Here is an 18736-nt window from a genome sequence, read left to right as displayed (position 1 = left end):
TTGCAAGCGATACGAAGGTGGGGAGTCGACGAGCTAACCCAAAAACAAATGACGTGACATCAGAAAACAATATACAATAAACACTATACACACATTATACAAAACACACAAAATGTAAACTACACAGAAACGTGCGAGTCTTTATTTTGCATAAAATTTAAATGATTGAGCTAGCAGGAGATGGATAGATAGGTAGATAGATGGGTAGATGGGTAGACAGATATAGATATCGATATACATATATCATGTATTGGAGCTTAAATAAAAAATGTATATGTATATATATATTTGGGGCATTTAGATAGGTATACCATACATTTTTTTAAATTTCAATTTGAATATTGTTTTGTATTTTGTTTTCTACTTGAACAACATTTTGTTTTCTTTTTGTATAATTTGCAATTGTAATTGCTTTTTAGTTTGTTTCTCGTTTCCAGTTGTTATTTAGCGACTTTTACTAGAGTATTGGATGTTGTAAAACTAGATTTGTTTGGCTGTGTAATTGAAAATTGTGGCCAAGGTGAGGCAATATATTGAATATTAAGCGAAACATCAAAAAGGGCATTCCGATGCGTATATCCATTTGAGCTACGTCTTCTTATGTGCCGGAGTCTTTAGGCAAGCAGATTAGGGCGGGAGTATTAAGATTGTATTGATATGTTGTTGATTGTTTGTTTATTACGTGTCCGACCCAAGGTACGTCGGAATGCTTTGTTAGTGCAATGTTGCGTATGTACCACTCAGCCCCACTAACACGCCTGTGGAAGGTGGTTTGTGTGGTTAAATGACATACTGATGCGATGACGTAGAATTGATGTTTATGGCTCCAAATTGAGGTCAGTTAAGTAGTGCCGCTTTACTGAATAGGTTTGTCATTTTTCGAAAGTTTTGAAAAATTATATCTCTTCAGCAACTTGAATGAATTCAATTTTGTTCTTTGAAAAAGAATTAATCAGTTATGACAAAGGCAAGTTTTTGGCTTAACGACAACAAATGCGTCTTTGTACCCTGAACTCATTGAAAATGGGAAATAAGGGTATAATGGTTTTGTTAAAATGTATGTAACAGGCTGAAGGAGGCGTGGCAGTCTTCTTGATGAGGGCTACAAGCTGAGTCGATGTACAATAAAATAAACATTTTTATCAATAGTCTTATCCTTATTAATATCAAGTATACGCCTTGATAGGATATAACTGTAACAATATATGTAACTAAACTTTTATGTAAACAAAGTTATCTGTAAAAAAATAATATTTTCTTATTAATTAATTATGATAAGAAAAAGCGAGTTGTATAAAATTGAACGAGCTCAATTGCTGATGAGTTGTCCCTGTCGTCAACGTAATTTATTAATTGATTTAATTGAGTATTCGAACAAATTCTTTTCTATAAAAAATGGGTGTTTTTTTTTATATGATAATATTCAATATTTATTGTGCAACTAAGTGAAGTTGTGGCTGGTAGTCGATGAAGAATCTCGTTGGTATTCCTTTCAAGAAACCGGTTGAGCGCTAAACTGCTTTTACAAATCTCTAAATGTATACAGAAAACAATCAGCTCTGACGTTCTACATAAATTTGCATATTTTTTTGAGAAAGACTACGGCCATCTACGGAGATGCCAGCCAAGTTTTGGTTACTGTTGCAGACTGTTGCGTTCGCCGCAGCTGACATGAAAAAGAAAAGAAATGAGAAAAAAATCAACAACAAAAAATTAAAAAGAAAGAAAAAGAAAAACAAGAAAACATCGAGAAAAAACAGCCAAAAACTGTGTCAATGAAATTTCGAGCATTAAATTGCAATGGTCGCACTGCTGCTGCTGGCTGCCTGTCTTCGTTTGGCTTCGTAGCCAACTTTTTGATACCCTTCCAAGGCGAGACGTCGACTTGGACATGGTTCATATTTTTAATTACAGCCGCAAGCGGTTGTTATTATCAATGTTATTCTTTTTATATTCCCCTAGTTTTCATTTGACGCTGACAGCTATGGCCAAAAGCAATCGTTCAGATCAACATCTAACTAGAGCACAATTAGTTGTGTTTAGAGCTCAAACCTTTTCATTTTTCTCTTTTTCATTCATCGTGTGAATCACAAACTTGTTTATGTTTGTAGGCTGCTCAGTTGACCTCCCTCGATGGACTTGCGCACTCATATATATATATGTATATATATATGTCCGTATTTATTCATAAACAATTAGCTAGTAGCATTTGGATTTTGTTTGGATTGGAGCCAGAGTCGACTGGGCTGGAAAACTAGTTAGACAAGTCGTCAACAACATCGTCATCGTCATCATTTTATTAAACGTCGCACGCCCCAAAGACTCAGCGTGTATTCTCTGGTATTAAGTAACTAATTTATTTAATATTTAATTAGTATGCAAAGCAACGCAGCGCGCTTTAGAGACCAGGAAGCCGCAGCACATGCCAACCTGCTGGGGTGTTTAGCGCGCTAAGCACCTCGGGACTGTTTGGTATTCTTTGGCTGTTGGCTTGTTACATTTTGTTGTTGCTGCTGTCTCATAGCGCATTTGGCGTTAACTTTGATTGCGATTGCCTTTCCCTTAGCTTTCATGATGATACTGTGCGCATAAGCTGCACAGTGGTAAATATTTCCGTTGCATTTTACGATGCGATTTAAATCGGACATTGCTCCCATTAAATTATGCCCTCTCGCATGCCCTCGCGCATGGCTAACTGCATACACCGTTAGGCGTTCAGGCCAACACCAGCCGGCCAAGTACAGCTTGGCCCTGTTGCGAGTGCGTGAATCAACATCATCATCATCATCGTCATCAATAGATTATAAATTCTTGTGCATCATTGCAGCTTTGCGTCTGCCAGCAAAGGGAAGAGAAAATTCAAGCTGCTCTTGATTTTATTTGTGTGGCTGGCATTAAACTGCATGATTAATCACAAATATCATTTGAATTGTCCCAGACAAAATGTGAAAATCATCGAGTCAATTGTTGATTTAGTCTCTCGCTTAGAGGTTTCTCTCTCTCTCTCTCTCTCTCTGTCGCTCTCTCCGGCCTGGGCTGGCTAATGAAGCGCATTTGATGTCGCTCTTAATGCTGTGTTCTAGCTGTGCCACTGACACACAGAAGCGAGCGACAACTTGGACAAATATCAACACAAAACTCAAACACAAATAATACATTTACAGATGCTTATGCACTCATATATACGCACGAACCACACACACAGATGGCAGACGGCCGACGGCAGCTGGCTGAGAGAAGTTTCTGCCTATGTGCAGTGTCTGGTCGGAAAGGTTAATGAGTTATTAAACTTGGCCCGCACGCTTTGCTTAGTGAATATGATACGCATTATTAAGATCTGCTTTATGTGCTGCGTGTGTGTGTGTGTGTATGTGTCTGTGTCTGCAATTTTCATCTGGCAGAAATAATTTAGTCTTAGTTATCCCTTGGAGATACGCAGATATGAATACAATTTTCTTTTTTATTTGTACTTTTATTTATTTTCTCTACTTCTGTTACTTTTGTTACGCTTTCCAGAACATGACTTGTGTATTTTCGGCTTGGCTTTCATTTTTGTTGTTCGTTGTTTTGGTTTTTTGGGGGGGAAAAGAGCTTCATAGAATTTCACGCCAGCTTTCTGCGTGGCATAAAGACATCACGAGGCAGAACTACTATAATGGCATTTACTTTAAAGAGCGCAGCCAGAAAAGTCTCAATCTCGGCGACGGCCAGAAACGACCCAGAAACTGTGTCAAACATTTTACAAAAGTGCAAAATGCTTATAAGCAGAACAATGCCAAATGGGGGCCATCAAACGGGGCAGCATTTAGGCGGCTTAAGTTGAAAATACAAAGCGTAACTGTTTTTTATACTACTTCTTCGTGTTGTTATTTTGGTTTATTTTGGGGCAAGTTTTCTAGTCAAGGCAGGTGAGAGAGACAGAGACAGAGAAAGACACGGAGACAGAGACAGAGAGAGAGTAAGAACTGCGTAATTAAATCTTATTTATATATATGTGAAGAGAATACTGGATACAACACACTCGGCTATCAAATTGTTGCGCTGTGTCTTGCAACAGCAGCAAGCTGAACTACAGCACCGGCCATGTTTGAGTTGGTTGCCAAAGCTCGGCGCTTACGGTTCTTTTTTTCGATTATTTTTATTTATTTATTTTTTTTTTTTTGGGAGGGGAGCTAAGCATTTTGGATGGATACTTGCTGCTCGAAAAAGGTAGCAGACGAACCGCAACGGCCCAAGCCCAAACCCAAGCCCAAGACCAAACGAGAGCCCGAGCCCAACCTTAAAACTACTCGCTTACTGCCAGTTGACAGTTGCAGCTGGAAGTGGGTGTGGCTTAACCCCCGCCCCTCATATCTAAATATGTCGCAATATGAACAGTCTTCGCCTGCGGCTTTGGCTCGGAACCTTTCGCCCCGCTTCTGGCCACATTTAATTTGAATTTTCGAGCCGGCAAACTGTCCAGTCCTGTGGCTCTGTCGACTGATTGATATCGGCTTGGCTTTTTTCTTTCGTGTGTTTGCTCTCAATGAAATCCATTTGGCCGTTGTGCAGTTAAATGGAAATGCAATGCTGCGTCGTCTGTTTTCAGCTGCAGCTGTCATCGAAATTGTTTGCCTTTCATCTATGGGTTACATTTAATTGCGCGTTGATGTCGCACTTTTGCAGTTCAATGCGAATTAAGCACGGCAAAGTGCCTGACAGCACAAATTCCGGGCTGCGGCAAGTGAAGATGAACGCCATTGAGCAATTCGCCAGCCAAACCATTAATCAAGCAAAAAAAAAAAAAGAGAAGTTGTTGGTAGATTTTTGTTCAGTGTATTATTTGGTATTATTTCTAGCCATGGCCTAGAAGTGAATTTAATTGAATTTAATTGCATAGCCAAACTGTAAATTTGCATATTAGCGCAGCCATTAAAAGCTAGTTTTCTATATAGTTTTCTATATGTATATAAATATATGTATATTTAGATATCTTTACATAGTTTTTTCTGAACATTTTTCTTCAGAAATAAGAGGCTTAACTTGGTGTTGTGTTGACAAATAAATTATGAGTGCCAACTTGTTAGTTTCAGACACATTTTGTTTGCACTTTCATTCATATTGTGGATATAAATATATCTGTGAAGTTGCCAAATTAGCACAATTAATTTGTTTGCTTTGCCAATTGGAAATATGAGAATTTCGGTCGTAAAAATAACCCTGAACTGTTTGCGTGAGTTTGCATTATGTAAGCGTTTGACCTTTGTGGCAGTGCATTGACAATATAATATTGAAATTAAAATTAAAATATATATATAGTGTTTGTATCATTTATGGATGTTGAAGTTGCAAAATATTTGATCAAAGGAACAATTTATTGCATAACGCCATTATTGCGCATTTATCGACAGAACAGAATATTTATATGCATCAATATATATCTCTTATATATATGTTTGCCGTTAATAATCTGTGCAAACACAAATATAAGAATATTTTTGTGTTTGTTTGCTTGGCAGGAAATGGCAGTTGGAAAAGCGCACGTCAGACGAAATTTCAACAAATAATTGCAAACAATAATAATATTTTCGATTTACTTTTTTGCATGCAATAAGTGGAGGTTTTCGTTTTGCATTTTACAAAAAACTGCACTCATATATATATAAATATATAAATTAAAGGAAACTCTTACTCGATTTATAAAAAAAATGTAATTTATTGTATTTACGAAATACCTTAAAGCACTTACTGTGAGTACTGCCACTTAAAACTTGTAATTTAACAACGCGAAAAAAGGCCGTAACTGGGGTTAGCCAACAACATCAACAACTATTAGGCTCGCTGTGTGGAATTTTTCGACTGAAGCAATCTGTAAATTAATTTTACGCATCGCCTCGAATGAGCGCATTTAAAAAATTTGATTTTTTCTGTCAAAAAAGAAACTCAACAAAGTAAAGTCTTTTGAGTTTGCTACATTAAATTTAAATACCATTTTATGGCACATTGTGCAAAATATTTACCTTAGTTTTATTTGAACTGAGTTATAAAATGTTTAAAACTAAAGGCGCTTATAACTCTGTGACGTATATATTAGATAAATATGTATGTGTTTAATCTGTCTGAGTAGTTGAGCTCACAGCACATAAAGCACAAAAAAAAAAAAAAGTTCACAAAAGCTTTAAAAATAAAATTCTTTAGCTTTCAATTTATTTTATGAGCCATATATAGAGCACTTCAAAGCAAAAAAGATTATAAATATTGAAAAGATGTATTACTCTTTCAATATGTTAGCCGTTGCAAATATGTTTCCAAGTTATGTTTAAGTGTAATAAAATTGAATAATTAAATGCTCTAACTGTATAGAAACTATAATCTGAGCATAAATATTTTGAAAGTAAATTGCTTGTTCTATATTCAGTTTATACTTTTAGTACTTTTGTTTGATTGCAAAGAGGTTAAAAGAGAAGCAACAAAACTTGCTTGCCTTGAGCAGATGAAAATGTTTTCTAAAGATTTGCTAAAGCAACTGAAATTCCAGAATTAATGCTCTAACTGAAACACTTTATGCAATTTCATTTGTTTGCGAAAATATTACAAATAAAAATAAAAATAAATTCCAGTCTAGTAGAGTTGTAGCCTTAAATGATCCTACCCATGAGTAACAATAATCCTTGCAAAATACTTTAAAAGTCTCTTATATTTTCCATAAAGGCGTCTAATCTGTGGCACGCCAAAGAATGCCGCTCTCTGCAAGTTTAGCTCTCACACTTGGGTATCCCTTCACATCTCATATATTTTTAGCGTTAAAAATAGAATTCGTCCCATTTAGCGGGCCCCCCAATGTATATATCGCATGTCGTAAGTTCATTTAGCCTTCACACACAAACAGCAAAAAGAAAAGAAAAAATCGTACATTATTCTAATTCTCAGAGCTTTTAATTGTGGCTTATGTAAATTGGATAGACGGCCTGCAATTGTCTTAAATCAAATGAATATACTTGGCCATTCGGCTGTGCGCTGAGAGCTATTTAAAAATAGCTGCCTCTATTTATAATGCTCTAATTCGGTTTGTCCGCTATTCAGTTGCTGCCGTTGACGAATTTATTTCTAGTTCAAAATTAAATGCGAAATACATTTTGTCAGAATTAAATTTAAAGTTCGAAATTGTTTGTGTTTATTTTTAATTATAAAACCTCAATTTTGACCGCCGTGTTCGGTGTGTGTGTGTTGATAACAATTGATTGTTCTAGGTGCTGTTGTTGTTGGTCTTCTTCTTCTTCATCTTCTTCTGGTTCAACTGGCTGTTATTGTTAAAATTTTACAGCTTTGCTGCTTTGCTGTTTATCAATTTTCAATGTTGACCTTCGCCTTGTTCACCTTTTTTGTTTTTCTAGTTAAGCTACATTAAATATATGCGGAGAGTGAGCGTTTGGCCACTTGCCGGCTGTTTGTTTCTGCTTCTGTTTTCACACCTTCTGCCTTTTGGGAGGCATTTTGTTGTTGTTGCTACTGTGGCTACCGTTGCTGCTGCTGGATAGCTGGCGACAACGGCGACAGCTGCCACATGAGAGCCAGCGAGAGTCACAAATAATTGTGGTTTGTATGTTTTGGGGAAATTTTTACTCTGCCCTCCATCTCTCTCTCTCTCTCTCTCTCTCTCTCTCTCTCTCTCTCACTCCAGCTTCTCTCTTTATTTTATGGCATATAATTTGCACGCTCTTTGAAAAGTTCTTTGGCCGATACAGCGAAAAATAGATTTGCGCTCCGTATCAATTGAATTAGACCAACGAATGCGAGACGATCTCCGCGTGGGCTAATTAATTTGAAGTGCATGCCACAAACAGGGCCGTTGTTCATTGATTAGTCAACGTTCAAAGGCAGTCAAGCTGATAAGCGGCAGCACACTTAACCCAATTACCGTATTGGCCAAATGATGATAAAATAATTGCATTTCATTTAATTTGATTTCAATTGAATTGTGAATGGAGGCAAGAAGAAATTGAGCACAAAGCGGAACGCAGCTAACTAATCATTTCATCGGGGAATTCGCTGTTGCCGTTGCTTATGCCGTTGCTCTTTAATTTCATTTTCAAGCCGTCGAGATTTCTAGCGAAGCTCACGGTTCTGATTTTCCTTACTTTCTAATGGGACTAAAGTTTCAATGAAAGTCCAATTAGCTCAGCGAAAGTTGACGCAATAGCCGGGAATAATATCTGGCGAGAGCTCGAAGCTCGAAGCTGGAAGCTGCAAGCTGAAAGTCAAAAACTTGCAATTAAAGTCTTTAGAAAATCGAGCTCATGAGAATATATATATATATTGCTCCATTCTGGCTTTGTTTACAAAACAATTGGAATATGACTCAAACTAAATACAAACAACAGCTGCGCTGACTTTAACCAACTTTTCACCTGTGGAAGCTTGTCAACACAAAAGCCACGAAAGGATTAAACTGATTTTTATTTGTTCAATTAAATGTGTTAGCAGCAACAATTGGACTAGCTCGAACAATATTGAATTTCATTTATTTGCTTTTCACCATCAGCCGTGGCAGATGGAGCCTCTATGATTGACATTGCAATTTTGTTGCAGGCAAAAAACTTGCGTGTGGCTAAATTTTATTTTTCATTTTGTTTTTTGTTTTTCCCAGAATTGTTATATATACGTATGTATGTACAACCGTTCTAGTTTTTGCTCGGCGTTATTTTATTGTTATGAGTGTGCAAAGATTTTGATTTTATTTTGAGTTTTTTTGTCTGCTCTGAGCCTAAATTGTTTTTCCAGAACGTTGCCCGGACAAATTAAAACTTGTCCTACATGTAAGCTATACGACACGGTAGACTACCTGAATGGCAAATCGATTTATGTTTTTAATAACTTTCAAAATATTATTCTCGGCATATTCCGATTGAGTTTTGTAAATTTGATTTAATTTCGAAATTGATATCTGCTTGAATGAGAGTATTATGCTGTGCATCATTAGACACCAGCAGTTCGCTTTGACTTCTATTGTCAGTTTCAATTACTTTCTTTTTATGGATGTAGAAAATGGGAATTTGGGGTATATTGGATTTGATGAAAATGTATGTAACAGGCAGAAGAAAGCTTGGAATAGTTTATATACTTTTGATAAAAATGGCGAGCTGAGCTGATTGAATTCCTCTCTTCTCTTTTCCCTGTCCGAAAATAACTTTTTAAATACTTTAAATCGTTAAATTATTTATTAAATTATAACTCATAAGTCTTTGGAACTAGTGTCCTCCAATTTTGCATTAGCTTTCATGCTTATTTTATAGAGCTTTGATTTCTTATACCTTGAATATTTGCCAATAGTTAAAGAACGTTTTAAAAAACTCAGATGAGTCGGAGCTAAGGGTGTCTCCTAGTCGAGAACTCTGTTGCTTGTTAACTTTAAAGCGGTAATTAATTACGAGCAAGTGACTGAGGATTGATTGGAATGTGTCTCTCAGTCAAGTTGGAACAAGTTAATCATCATTTTATTGGTGCTTTGGATATTATTTACAATTAAGTTGCTGTCAGTGCAGCTGCCTTGGAATCATTAGCTTTGCCCCCTTTAAACTCATAGGCCTGTGAGTGAGGACATGCAGGACCGTAGCTGTCTTTGCATACAGAAGTGAGCTCCAGTTTGGACCATTGTTTGACTTTCTTGGTAAATGGATTTGTGTTGCCTTTGCGTTATTTGAATTAATGATAATGTTATCAATTATTGTCATGGTGACAGCGTGCCGTTGTTGTTTTCTTTTAATTTCCGTTGATATTTTCGTCAATATGGACTCTGGGGCTGGCTGTTCGTGTGCCACGCATTTGACGTCTGATGATTAAGTGAAACATCATTAATATATTAAGTATCACGCCATGCTTAAAGCTTATATATATTTAATCAACTAATTTGGTTTTAGTCCGCATTTTATATAAAATATGAAATGGCTCTCACGAATTTGTAAGCGCGTTACTCAACCGCCTGTAACCTTGGTCTACCCTGTGCTCTTGCTCTTGCTCTTGAGCCGACCGACCACCCCAAGATACATAGTTGAGCTCATTAACTGCAAGAGTCGCATGTCAAAAGCCATTTGAACTCTTGGGCTGGTAGCCAGCTAGTCGGGGCCCCAGCAGCCACAGACTTCCGTCTAGGCGTGCTAATTATTTTTATGGCATTTTAATGACTTAATTAAACAATTTACTTAAAGCCCAACGATAGTTCAATTATGTAAACATCTGCAAGTCGCAGCTCGCACCCAAACTGACTGAGTCTTCGCAGTCTCTTGTCTGCAGCCAAGATGCAAACAATTAAATGTTCATTAAAAACTAAGCCAGAATGAATTGCAGCAGCAGATTAAGAGCGTCGCAGCCGCATAGCGAATAGAAAAATTGTTGCTTGGCTTTGCGGCCAGCCGCAGCTCTGCAGCAACAAAGAATCTAATTGTGTATCAAGTGCAAGTGTAATTGTACTTGTGGGTGCATGTTCAGCTGTGTGAGTGTGAGTGTGTGTGTGTATTGGTTTATGGGAATGAGTGCATTTTATGCGCCAGTTAGCAATACGTCGAGCCAAAGGCGAATGCCTTGCCTCACTTGTAAACTAATTCAATTAACAACCTAAGCTGCTTAGCATAAAGTGCCTTCAGTGATTGTGTACTCAAACGCGTGTGTGTGTTTGTGTGTGTGAGTAGTTCAAAAGGCTGGCCCATAACTCACAATTCAGCCGTCTTAATTAGCTAGGTGCACGTTACAAGCCATGAAGCCCGCTTATGGATTGCACTTTAAACATTGGCCCATTCGCCTTTTTGGTTAAGCAATGGCCATTAAGTCAATTGTGACATTTGTCAAACTGGCTAAACGAAAAAAGAGTGCGAGTGCGATCTTGACTTGAATATCTGCTGCGACTTCTTGACAGCTTTTTGGTCTAAATAGTTTTGCACACTTCAAGCGACACTCGCTGTGTTCGGCTTTAAGTCCGTCCCGACCTTCGACCGTCGCGTCGGTCTGACTCACGCTGACTGATTGTATAAGCAACGTCAAGTGCAAGTGAGCTCGGTTTTGTGGTTTTCGCAGCATTTTGCTGGCTTTTGTTGGCGGAAGCGTGCGGGCTTTAAAGAAAAACTGGGTTGAGCAGTTAATCAAATTGCCAGGCATTTGCATATTAATCAAGTTGTTGTCTTTTTGTTCTCTTTGCAGACAATCGCCGTGCGGTGGAGTGAAGTGGGTGAGTAAAAGCCGGCCGAACAATGCTGTGAATACGTTTATTTTGCAACACTTACTTACGACTACTTATCAGAGAGAGAGAGGGAAAGAGAGAGAGGGGAGAACGAGAGAGGCAGGGAGAGAGAATTGACGTCAACTGGCTTTGTCGCGCGCTATCAGCTGAAGTCGCAGTTCGGGCAGTTCCCACAGTTGTTTCGCCTTTATCTCGCCAGCAGCTAAATTTGATCTTGCAAATGTCTCCCGATTGTAAAGAGTTATCTGAGAAACGTGTACTTCATGTGCTTGTTTGCCCGTTTGATTCACACTCTTTGGTTAATAAGCAGCGGGCCGATAATTAGATTCAAATGATAATTACATATGAATATAGAATTGCATTGTGCGGTTGGTCATGTGCTGCTTATAATTTGAGTGCTTGCCTTAAAAGCATGTTCTGTTTATCATTTGCTGGAAAATTTATTTATTTTGCTATTTGTCGGCTCTTAGGCCGGGTCGCTTCTAATCGCAGGGTCTTCGCTCGCAGTGTATCAGCGCAGGCATTAGCATGTCAGGGCCCGGAGCAGATAAAAAATTGCGACAATGGAATTAAGAGCATTTGTTCAAGAGTCTTGTATGTTAGGTAAATACAAAATAAGTTTGTTTAATATTTCCCTGTTTGCAGAGTCACCCTCCAAATGGGGTCTCGACTCGCAAAAATACGTAGAAATTTGATAAGAATTGATGGAAATATATTGTATATATTTTCAAGCTGTGCAAATAGTCATTGACTTAAGCTAATCAAAATGGAAAACATATTAAGCGATTGTTAAATACATATATTTGTCATATCAGATGTTTGCGCTGCACAAATATTTGCCATAGGGAATGCATTTGCGGCCTGTAAGAGCGCCTTAGTCGGCACTGCCTGTCTAGCAGATACCCTGAGCCCTGAGAATAGGTGATATTCTGATCATTCTACGCTCTTTTCACACATACATAACAAATCACACACACACACAAACACGCATTGAGCACGCGCTCTGCTTATTGCGCAGTTAATTTAACGACGCTTTTCAAGCTGCATTCGAATTTGATTCTTAAATCAATTTGCAAATTTCCATTATAATGGAATCCAGCAGAAGGAAGAATGAAAATAAGAGAGGTATTCAAATTTGGAATACTCCAAATCAGATACTATATTGATATATTTATTTTTTTCGTGTCGCTCAAGATAAGCTTAAAAGCGTATATCCATATTGTCATTTTCATCTATTATAAATAATAAACATTATAAATAATAATAAACGATATTGCTGCGTTTACACTAACAGGTATTTGAAGTCATAGACTGAGGGACATTACTAGATGAACTCACCTTCTTCAGTTGCTCTGATCAAGAATATATATACTTTACATACATTTTAAGAGCCCCACTATATCCCAATTTCCCATTTTCAATGCCTTGATTATAAAAATTATAAAAATCATATTTAAGTGTCAGTTAGATCGCACATATCGGACACATTAAATATGCGAAGCAACACGCCCATAGACATATAGCTGAATTAAATATATGTATGCTTGCATTATCTGTTAATGTCAACACAATTTGCAACGGTTAATCGGATATCCCAATTAAATCAACAATTAGCCAACTTTCACAGTCGGCCATAAAGCGAATTTTCATTTTATCGAAATGCAATTATACAAATGGCCGCATGGAAAGTGCAAGTTAATAGAAATCAATAGCAAACAAAGGTAAATCGCATTGTCAGCTACTAACAGCTAATGGCTAAAAGCAGCAACAGCGGCAGGTGCCTAAGTAAATAGGCGTGTTGGTAAATATTTGCGAATATTTGAGCTGTCATAACAATATTACACATACGCAACGTGGGCCCAGCCCATGCAATATGGCCAGAGTGAAGCCAACTGCTTTTTGTGTGATTGCAAATGTTTCCTCAAAAGTTGATTTACCCAATATTTGCTTGCAATTTATTGTTTGCTTTTGTCTTAAAGCTATTGCGTGTGGCTTAAGCTGATTTGATTATTGATGGCTAAAGAAGTTGGATACTCATAATTTATCTTATCTAATCAATTCATAAATTCCATTAATTTATTAACTTGTAAACTTGTTGACCCATTTCAAGGCGCACCTGACTTTTGACCTATATTCTTCTTTCGCTGTATCTCTCTCTCTCTCTCTCTCTCTCTCTGTCGCTGCGCTGTCTCTGTCTCTGTATCTGAGCAACTTGTTGTTAACAAAACTTTTGCAGCGCCCAAAAATTGAAAACGTGTGCGAGAAAACTAATTTGATGCGCAAATATCGCACTCGAAACTTTGCTTTTAGCTGATTTTTTTTTTTTTTTTTTTTTGGAGTTTGTTTCAGTTGTTACTAACTAACATTTGCTTTAATGTTGGCAAAAGTTTCGACGGTTTTGTGCAGCTCAGATTAGATTGGTATTTGGTAATGATGTATGTTTTGCAGCTGGAAATTTCGAATGCAAATTCTACGTGCAAATTGTCAAAAACGAGAGAAAAGGGAGAATAATTTAAATAAATTAATTCTATACAATTATGCAAATGAGCTCAAATGGTCAGGCCACACCAAAAAGTCAGCTGAAATTACAACAGCAACAAACAGTGTAATTAAGCCGTTGTTGAGCCGCCCGCTCGCAATTAGCAGCGAGTGTTTCTGGTTCTGCTTTCGGCCTTAAGCGCCTCCCCCCACCTCCCAAAAAAGGTGTCAACGTATTTAGCATGTCGAATTTTTCAAAACATGAAAAGCTACAAGAAGTGTTTGCCACACACAAAATAAAAAAGAAAGAAAGAAAAAAAGAAATATGCTAATTTGATGGGGGGGCCGGCATTGAAGCGTTGCTATAATTGAACCAAGAGTCACAGCTGGAGGCCGCAGCCGCCTCTTCATTAGCATTAGGATTGACAGCGCGACTTGTTCCTTTGTCAGCGCATAATTAGCGTGAGAATTTGGTTGCATTTCTTTGGCTTAAGCTTGGACTTCATTAGAGCATGTTAATTTTATTTCAGTTTCGGTTGCGGCGGATGTTGGCCGCTGCTTAATTGCACTGCAAATGAAGTTGACTCCCGATTCGCATCTTGGCTCTTTTCTGTCTTTTGCTCAAGCTGTTTGTTTATTATGGCTTATATGCTTAGGGCTTGCCATTTCAGGCCGTGGCCAATTGAAGAAGTCTGGAGCACTATCGATGGAAATGACAAGTCACTTGTCAAGTGACTTGCTTAACGGCGCCGCCACAGCTTGTGTATTTATCCTTTTGAGTTTTGCACCAGTGCGCAAATATGGACCGTCATAAAGTAGCAATAATAATCCTTGAGCCCATGTCGACAGGGATTTACTGATTTTTTATTGACTCGCCAGGCAGGCGCAGGCCCCTTGACAGACAATGGCTGCTAACCCAATAAAAGTCGTCATCATAATTTTGTTCGCTTGACACATAAGCGCTCGCCCTGGCCAAGGAGCGCATAACAGCCCGTAAATGCCCGCTGCCTGTCGTCTGTTGTCTTTTGTCTGTTGGCCATTGTGCGCCGTCCATTGTCCACTGTCCATGCACATTATTCGCACATTTGGCCACAGCTAATGGGCGTGGCAGCTGGAAAAGCTTTTTCACTTTCAGCTGCCCGTCTCTCCGTCTGCCTGGCAGTCGAGCCTAATCATTATTTGGCTGCCGGCTGACGGCTGGCGGCTGTCGCCGTTCAAGGATTGCGAAGTGTTGATTTTTACTGCAAGCGAAATAATTTTTTAATTAAATTTTTACGAGTCGCGCGCGCGCCCACAAAAACCGAAAGTAAAGCCCGGGACTTGCCCTTTTTTACTTCTTCGCAGCAGACGAGAGAAAATTATTTTTAAATGGGTTGGCCCGCAGGACGCAAGGACAACGGCGCTGCCTGCGGACAGCTTTGCGTGTTTTGTACATTTCTTTTGGTCAAAGAAATGATAGCAAACCGAAAAACAAGAAAAACAAATAAAATGAAAATGAAAATGAAAATGGGCAAAAGGCAATAGTATATACAGTTTACCCTTTTCTGTTTTCGCTGTGTCGTGTGAGAAGCTTCAAGAGAACACAGATTGCTCTATGGAGTATATATCTTTAGATATATTTATATAGCTGCCTCCATTTACTCGGAGTATTATATTGCATAGTTCTTTATGTGTGAAATAAATTGATAATTGAATTCGGTGTAGCATTGGAATTGTTAATAATTCAAACGAGAACTCTTCGTGTGCCAAACTCACTTTGTGTCTCCAAGGGTATTTAAATGTCAAGCTGTTTGTTTTTTACTTATATCTCTTGCTAGTTTTTTGTGGACAACGAAGTGACCCAATGAAAAATGTCATTCTTTTTATTGCTTCCATGCTTTAACATTCCCGTTCGAGTTTGAACTCGCATTTTGTTGCCATTTTGTACGTTTTTGAGTTTTAGGTTAGTTTGGGGTCACCCGTTGCCCTGAAACGGTCGTCTGGCTCACAAACTACCGTCATGCAAATGTGCAAAAATGTTTGTCCACTCCGTATATTTGTGTGCGTGTGCAAATATTTTCCACAGAGAGAGAGAGAGAGGGACGTGCCGGAACGGTCCGGGCTGGTCTGTATAGCTGCCTGTTCGCCCGAAAACTGCCTGGATTGGGTTTCCTTTGTCCAGTCCCGTTGTAGTCCACTCTCAATGTCTCCAGCTCAATTCAATGGAAAATAATTGAATTTCATATATGCACATTACTTTGACATTCCAAAAATTATGCAAATTGAAATTCAATTGATTGGAAAATGTTACGACCCGCCCACACAGAGCGCCGCCCACCTGGCCACGCCTCGCTCATCGCCTAACTAACTTAGTCACGCATTCAATATGCCCTTTATAGGGCCCGGCCCTACTCGATTCCGCCTGCAATACCAAATTCTACATAAGGCTTAAATCGGACTGTGTCCTTTATACGCTCTCCGTTGGCCGTAAATGGGCTTTAATCCGCTCATATCCTTTATCCCATTAGGTGGCTCGGCAAAAAGGGACATGCGCCGCTTTATTCAATCATTTTAATGAGCCAAGTATTTGACAATGCGCCAGCCCGGCCGTGTTCCATAAGCCAGCCACAAGTCCCATTGTGCAAATGTATGAATATCATAAATTCTTCAGCGTGTACAAATAACTAAAGTCCTGCAAACAGAATGGCATTTCATGTGTAAATACAAATGCTTATAGTTTTGCGTTGCTTAAAAATGTTCAATCCGCTTTGGTTAAGGACTGTCGGTAATTTAGGTGTAGGCCTCACATGCAATGCCTGATTGATAGAGCTTCCACATTATCAAGTGCCCCAATTGTTATTCAATTCATTTCAAGTAGCGTAGCGCTTTAATTTTCGGACAGCCATGATTTATAGGCGCTTCAAAGGAGCGTTCAAGCTGCGGTTACGTCAAAATAAATGCCAGACCAAAAGGGCTACGCCGCAGTAGGTCCACGCGATCCATCGTTACGCTGCGCGTAATGGCCGCTTAGGCAACAATACGTACATACATCTAATGCCCGACTGCTGTACAAAGCGCGGCTGTTTGTGTAATTGAAAGGAGCCAATCAAACAATGAGATTGGGCCATTGTAATAAAAGGTACATCATCAATATCAGTTAATTTGATTGATGGAAGCGCGTAAACACCGATTGCCGCTCTCGCCCCCGAGCGCCCTGTGCGCCTGTGTAGGCTGTAGCTGGCGCCCTGTTGGCAGTTGTCAATCCGACTGCGTATAGATTTGTTTTGTAAACTAATTATGGCAGACTGGCAACAGTTCCAGGTCGCATTTTGTCTAATTTGACTCTGCAGACGACTGCAACAGGAGCCTTGTCCAACGGGCATCCATAAAACCAACTGCAAATTGAGAACAGCAAACAAAAGTAGGTAAATTTGTGTCCAGCATGGAAAGTTTATTCACCCTAAACTAATCAGGTTCTCTTTGAGTTTTATAATATCGCAAGGCTATAATATAAATGTTAAGGGTATGCATGAACCTTTACCTTTGACAAGCTCACCTCATCCGTACAAATGCGCTGCAAGAAATGTCACATTTTCTGACAGGTCTGAAAATTGCGCATATTAAATGATTTTGCATGGTATTGTTGACGTAATAGCATTTCAGTACTTTATTTTTCGCTTATTAGGAATGGAAACTTGATTTCAGTATACAAACTGAAATTTCTTTAAAATAGATTCATAGCGCTCTCAGGACAGTTTGACATAGATTAACCCAAGATTATAGAGCTGATATATCTCATATTATGATACGCCTTGTACTTGGGTATATTAAATCTTTTAACAGGGTATTCTTGATGGTTTATTTCAAATAAATTAATTTTTCGATGATTAAACGAGATTCCTTTAATATAGATTCATAGGGTTTTCATGAAATCTCAACCAATTTCGAACTCAACTCGAGTTAATCGCAGGCTGATATGCCTCCATTCCTTCCACTTGTGTATACTTAATGATTTATCAGAGTATGGTTGATGCTGGAATGCCAGTTTGATACGACCTAAGTTAAGGAACTTTGTTTTACGATTTATAAAACGGGTTAATATAGACGTGATTATAGGGTATTCTGCCTAATTTATAATCGAGCTATGGCAAAGTTATCTGAAAAGTATAATCATTGTCAAATTGACTTCCGCCAAAATCCATCCCATTTCTTTTGTGGAGCTTACCAAATGAACTTGCAGGGTATTGTTGACGTTTGACGTTTTAGCTGTCAAATAGCTTGACTTTTCGCTGGCTAGCTCGCGTGGCCAATTACCTGACAGGAAAGCAACATATACAAATAATTTGTTTACACAAGCGCCAACGAACTTTTGAACTTATCCGCGACTTGAGCCAGCGAGTATCATTCACTCCGGCCGACTGACAGACGTCAGTTGGGCTACTGCCGCCCTTGCCTGTCTCTCCCGTTGGCCGTTGCCCGTTGCCGGTTGCCCGTTGCCAGTTGCCAGTTGGTCGTTGTCTGAGGCGACTGCAATTTTGTTGCAGTTTCGCGTCACATTAAAAGCATTTTGTGTTTTGGCATGTTTGCCGTGCACCTGCCTGGCCCACCGTCCTCCCTTGACGGCTGTCCAGCTGCAGCCAGCCAAACAAACAAATTGACAGATGACCTGACAATTGAATTCGTTTGCCAAGCAGCGGGCAGCGGGAGCGGGCAGCAGGGAGCGACTAGGTGACTTCGGCCACGTCTAAGGGACAGCTTGTGCGGCTGCTCCGAATTCGTGGGACACAATTAAAACTCAGCTGCTGAAAATGCCATCAGCATGCAAATCTCATTGGCCAAAGTCAATTACTGTCGCTGAGCAACAACAACGACAGCAACAACAGCAACAAGATTGAAAGTGCTTTGAACTATATCTATGTATATTGGGCCTTAAATTAGAGCAGTGTCTGAGTGCCTGGGAGCGCATTGGGAACCGCGAACTTTTTATGCTCTATGCTCGGCCAGATGCCTTGGCTCAACAAATAACAATTTCAATTTAGCGTTTCGAGCAAATCGCGTAAATTCAAATTT

The 18736-nt window shown here is 38.9% G+C and overlaps 1 protein-coding gene and 1 long non-coding RNA gene across 13 annotated transcripts in view; one reads left to right on the top strand and one right to left on the bottom strand.

The window, feature by feature from the left end:
- Positions 1 to 18736, top strand: part of LOC108621095 (extracellular serine/threonine protein CG31145) — a 62805-nt gene that overhangs the window by 5454 nt on the left and 38615 nt on the right. For 11 of the 12 annotated variants that reach the window (XM_089462556.1, XM_089462555.1, XM_089462545.1 and 8 more), the window contains exon 3: positions 11170 to 11197. The exons of the other annotated variant lie outside the window; for it this stretch is intronic. The gene's annotated coding sequence lies outside the window, so the exon portion shown is untranslated. The remainder of the gene's footprint in view (positions 1 to 11169; positions 11198 to 18736) is intronic. 12 annotated transcript variants of the gene reach the window in all.
- On the bottom strand, positions 1393 to 11113 carry LOC149270183 (uncharacterized). Its single transcript, XR_016268611.1, has 2 exons — positions 10690 to 11113; positions 1393 to 4714 (listed from the first exon to the last, which is right to left on the bottom strand). It is a non-coding gene; the product is annotated as an uncharacterized LOC149270183 (long non-coding RNA).

Source organism: Drosophila arizonae, chromosome 2 (genome assembly GCF_054131065.1).
Source record: "Drosophila arizonae isolate 15081-1271.41 chromosome 2, UAZ_ARI_1.0, whole genome shotgun sequence".
NCBI lineage: Eukaryota > Metazoa > Arthropoda > Insecta > Diptera > Drosophilidae > Drosophila > Drosophila arizonae.
This window is presented reverse-complemented; position numbering and strand designations above follow the sequence as displayed.